Genomic DNA, 5,674 nt, shown 5'->3' with positions numbered 1-5,674 from the left:
GCAGGAATGATCAATAGAGGTTCTATGGATATTGTAACAGCACCTTAGGCATGTTTGAGAGGGCAATATGCTTTGCTTCTCTGCGAATCCGTATGGAAAAGTTTGCTTTGAAGTCAGGTTCATCAAAACAGGGAAAGGCTGCCCGGGCACTAGTCGGCTCAAACTGTGTGGAAGCCACAACCCTGTGAATGTGAAGGGATTATTATTTATAAAACAAAATAATAACAAAAAGAGATACTGGCTAAAAATCTTGAGTTTTTACTTAGTTTCTCACCTGACGTCTCCTTTGCTGCTGCGGTACGTGCTTTTGTAAAATCCATGAAAGCTTTCAGAGAGGTTGGCGGCAAACTCCAGTTCAACTGAATATACATGGCCCCTCTTCAGCAGTGCATTATCAGATATAAGCGCAATCTGCTGGAAGTATGGGTACTCTAGCACCTTCAGGGCCTGTAGCTGACCTTTGTCTGAACCTAGCAACCTTGCATTGGAGATATGAAGATCCTTGCTGTGCAGTATGATAGTCCTGGTGTTTTCATGGACCTCAATTTGGATCTGCACCCATCCAGTAAAGTCTAAACTTGTAAGGTTGGGGTGGATAAGGAGATGGTAATGAAGGGGAGATACTGTGTCTGGAAGTCTCATTTTGTTCCATGGGAATGGTTCTCCATTGACTGATGTGGGGAATGAAGTGTGCTCTTGAGTGACTGCAGCCCAGAGGTGAACAGGCAGAACTATGAGATTCACAAGCAGAACAAAGCGAGTCATGGCTGCTCAGTGCTACTTGGGAACACTGTAAAAGAGAAAAACGTATTAGCTCTGAAAATACAATACAAGCTCATAAGCTCAGCAAGAGATTGATTATTTTCAACGAGTTCTGTTTTCGCATTTGTTTAAAAGTAATTTACTGAGAAAGTGTCGAACAATGACGCTGCATATCGCCTCGTGTAGAAGTTTCATTTCCAATGACCGTTGAGGAGCGCTTTTGTGAACCGATTCAATCGATTTATTGAAAAGATCCGACTCAAAATAACGGATAAGTCGGATGCGATAGGCATAGCATTTAGGGTTGGAAATTATCTTTCAATAAAATGTATTGTAATATTAATAACATTCTACATTCGGTGATGGGCTTCTTTGCACAACACCAAAGCCTTGTACGATGAAAACTGAAAAGCACTGCGCATGCTATACGCTTAACCAAACGTCATCTGGAACGTATTGTCACGTGCAGGAGATAAAGTTCAAGTTTATCTTTATATCACAGAATACTTACAAACTATGCTTTTCAGTTAAAAGCCTCGATGTCTTCAAAAAACGAATCCGGTTATGGCTAAGCTGAGCATTCGAATCAATGAATGTGAAAGTGAAAATACAATTCATCAACATTTGCATCATGGGAAGTAGTTTTTTAAATGAAAGGCGCTGCACTAACTGTAGGAATAAACACAATTGTAGAACAATGTATGGTAACACTATAAAATAAATGCGATCAGTATGTGAAGCTGCATTTAAAGTGGTAACAGACGCATGTTGCCAGATCCCCCTCAAATCCCAAGTCTGTGGAACTGAACCTTAAATACCACCAGGAAGATTGTACTGAATACTGTAATTTTCAAATAAATAAATAAATAAATAAGGTTAATAAGCATAACCCAACTCATATATATATATATATATATATATATATAAATGATTTGGGTTATGCTTATTAACATTATTTCAAAATTACAGTATTCAGTATAATCTTATATATATTTTGCTGTAGTATGTCAGTAGGAAATTTCAGTTTACATTTCCAAACATTCCCTTTGCCATTAATTGTTTATTTCTATATTTTGCTGTAGTGTCACATTTACATTTCCAAACATTATTTTTGCCATTAATTGTAATAATCCAGTGAGATTTTTGTATGCACAAGGCGTCTGACAACAGCCAGTTGATCCACACAGAGATCTGATTTCTCCATCGTCAGTCTGGAATGACAAAGAAACTGAAAAGACTAAATACAGAATATATACTGTGTGTGTGTGTATATATATATATATATATATATATATCATTATAGCTTATATTTGTTTAGTACATTTTTAAATTAATGTAAAAACTAAAATGAATTGTAAAACTGAAAGTTTTTTTTTTAATTGTGTTCAGCATGGCGGGCCGCATGGTTTAGTTGAATCCCTCCTATAAGGAATAGGAACTTTGGTGAGCAGTTACAATGACAAAACACTAACTTTCATCCATATGTTCTTGACACTATGGTCATAACATTTATTTCACACCCTCCTGCCCACCACTCTCGTCACAGGCTATTTTAGAGGAGGACAGGGCTGGCTGGACACATTCAGGAGGTGCATTTAGGCCTTTGACATACTAACATTATGCTTAAGGAGGTGTTGTTGAGTGTCCTCGCAGGAGCAGTGGCTTTTACTGTAGGGATTCTACTGGGACACTTCGCCATTGACAAGGGAAGTTCGGTGCCAGACTGGGTCCGGGATGCATCTCATGATGTGGATGAATGTATTATTGAAAAATTCCTTGCAGAACTGGACACCAATCAACTTAGAGGGAACCTCAGGTGAAGTATTTATACTGAGGCACACAATTATGAGATTCTAATACAATTAAATGGCCAGCTTTGTACAACATCTAAGAACATTTCACTTGGTATATGATCTGTTTGGGGTTGTTTGTTCCAGCTGAATTGAGAATTTACTTCGTCTCCTTCATCCAAAGGGAGCTGACTAAGGTTCCCCACATGGCCACCACCCCTGGAGATGAAGCAACCTAGAGTTTATGCTGAAGAGATGGCAGGACCCCAACACAGGCTTGGACAATGCATGGAAGGAGGACTACAAGGTGTATCCGTCATTGCCAAACAAAACAAACCCCAACAAAGTCTCTGTTGGTAAGACAACATAGTCAATACATAACATTTTTAGTTTTGAATTGGTTTCAAAACAGCTCTGTGGACTTCTAGTTTGTGAAATGTTGCTGTCAAAATCATATATTATCCAAAAGTATGTTAAATGATGTATAAGAAAATTAAGAATGAAAAACTGTTTTGTTTAGTTGACCCAGAAAACAGAGTCCTCTTTATGGCAAAAGAGAGAGAGTAGGCATATAAGCCAGACCAGGAGGACCCAGAGGTGGTCCAGCCATTTGCAGCATATTCCCCTGCAGGAAATGTCAAGGTGTCTTTTCCCACCTTAATATACTCCACAGTTCATGCATGCTTATATATTATTCTTTGAAGATTCGTTGATTATAGTTTACATTTGATCGAAAGTAAAAGTAAATACATTTATAATGAAAGATTTCAATTTCAAGATTTCAGCGTTGCTCTCAAGAATCATGAAAAAATGTATCATGGTTTCCACAAAAATATGAAACAACACAATTGTTTTCATGATTTATAATAATAAGAAATGTTTCTGGAGCACAATATCAGCATATTAGCATGATTTGAGAAGGATCATGTAACACTGAAGACTCAAACAATGGCCTTCACAGGAATAAAAGACACTTTTAAAATAGAAAACAGTTAAATTGTAATAATATTTCACAATATTATGTTTTTGACTATATTTTAATCAAATAAATGTAACTTTGGTGAGAATAAGACTTCTTTCAAACATAAAAATCTTACTGACACCACACTTTTGAAAGGTAGTGTACATTCAATAAATTGAATAAATACTTGTTAAATATTTTCATTTAATTTTATTACATTAATAATTGCTTTTCCTTATCTCTAATCTCAGTGGTTCCATTTTTTAATGCCTCTGATGTAGGTGTCATCATGACAGACAAATCTATTATCTTATGACATATTGTAATGACACAGGCATAACTTATGACATAACTGAGCAAGAGATGAAAACGAATGTCTTTATGGCACTTGATTGTTTCAGAAAGAAAACAGAGCGTGTGATGACCTTTGGGGCTATCAAACCATAGCAAACTCATCTACTGATGAGCATATCATGCTATCACTAACTTTATCAAAGGCTGATAAGATTATGTAATTATTATGTAGATATTATAAAAGTAATATTTATGTCTGAATCAAACTGTGATATAGTCCAATATAGTGACTCGTCTGTTTTATATGCAGGGAAAACTTGTCTATGCAAACCAAGGAAAAACGAGTGACTATGAGCTGTTAAACAGAGCGCTGGATCTGAGGGGAACAATCGCCATCACCAGATACGGAGGAGAAGGGAGATCTAAAAAAGTGAGAAAACATTAGTTAAATCAGTTTAAATATCTGAATAGATCCAGACTGTATAGTTTTATTGCCTTGAATGCATAAAAACATTTTTACTCTCCTGTGGCATGAAAATAACAGGCTATAAATGCAGCCAAGTTTGGAATTGTTGGGCTGCTGGGTCTATACTGAGCCATATGACATGAATGGTGTCAGAAAGTGAAACCTACCCTTACTATTGGTATCTGCCGCCACCTGGCGTCGAGCGAGGCTCATACAACATTGACTTTGGACACCTTACCTAGCTGCAAAGGGTAACTGGTTATTATTATTAGTATTTTTTTTTACATTGAATCATATAAGGTATATGACACATGGTACATAAACAACATATGTAAATGGTTTCATTTGTAGATGATACCTACAGAATACCAACAGGTAAGACAAACAGGTATTCTACCAATTCCAGCTCAGCCAATAGGGTTTGAAGATGCTGAAAGATTAATCTGGTAAGTTTAACTATTTAAGCATACCTTTTCTTTCTTTAGTTACTCACTTTTTAGAATTTAGTTTCCTTCTAATTCTGACTGAATTATCTGTGACAGTGAGTTCGATGGGGACGATGCCCTTGCTGAATGGCAAGGCTCATTTACCTGCACTTACAGGGTTCAAAGCTACATCTTCCTTCAGCAACAGGTAAATGTTGCATATTTGTGCTCAATATACAGTGCCTTGCGAAAGTATTCATACCCCTTCATTTTTTTTTTCATGTTTTGTTATGTTGCTGCCTTATGCTAAACTGCTTTAAATTACTTTTTTTTCCCCCACATCAATCTACACTCCATACACCATAATGGTAAAGCAAAAAAATGTTTTTTAACATATTTGCAAATGTATTAAAAATAAAAAAAACTTGAAAAATGATTTAATTGCATAAGTATTCATATGGGACAGTTGAAATTTAGCCCAGGGGCATTCATATTGCTTGTAGATGTTACTACACTTTGAGTGGCAAATTCAATTGAATGGGTATGATTTGGAACGGCACACACGCCTTAATAAAAGGTCTAACAGCTGATAATGCATATCAGAGCAAAAACCAAGCCCCAAAGTCAAAAGAACTGCCTGTAGAGCTCAGAAACAGGTTTGCATCAAGCCAGACATCTGGGACAGAGTTCAGAAAAAAATTCTGCCTCGTTGAAGGGTCACAGAAACATGTAGTCTCTGTTACCCTTAATGGAAGAAGTTTGAAACAGCCAGGACTCTTCCTAGAGCTGGCCTCCTGGCCAAACTGAGCAATTGATGGAGAAGGGCTTTGGTTAGTGTGGTGACCAAGAACCCGATGGTCCCTCTAGTTTAGCTCCATGATCATATGTGGAGATAGGAGAAATCTACAGAAGGACAAACACCACCGCAACACTCCATCGATTTGGGCTTTATGGCGGTGTGGCAAGACTCAATCCT

General features: G+C 37.1%; 2 pseudogenes; one reads left to right on the top strand and one right to left on the bottom strand.

Moving 5' to 3' along the window:
- The window catches only part of LOC107672773 (endoplasmic reticulum aminopeptidase 1-like), an 8,503-nt pseudogene extending 6,996 nt beyond the window's left edge, over positions 1–1,507 (bottom strand).
- An 874-nt stretch (positions 1,508–2,381) lies between these two features.
- LOC107672698 (N-acetylated-alpha-linked acidic dipeptidase-like protein) overlaps positions 2,382–5,674 on the top strand; it is a 7,862-nt pseudogene continuing 4,569 nt past the window's right edge.

The sequence above is a fragment of the Sinocyclocheilus anshuiensis genome, unplaced genomic scaffold (assembly GCF_001515605.1).
Source record: "Sinocyclocheilus anshuiensis isolate Anshui unplaced genomic scaffold, SAMN03320099.WGS_v1.1 scaffold88, whole genome shotgun sequence".
Lineage (NCBI taxonomy): Eukaryota > Metazoa > Chordata > Actinopteri > Cypriniformes > Cyprinidae > Sinocyclocheilus > Sinocyclocheilus anshuiensis.
The sequence above is the reverse complement of the archived record's forward strand: the minus strand, read 5'-3'. Positions and strand labels throughout refer to the sequence as shown.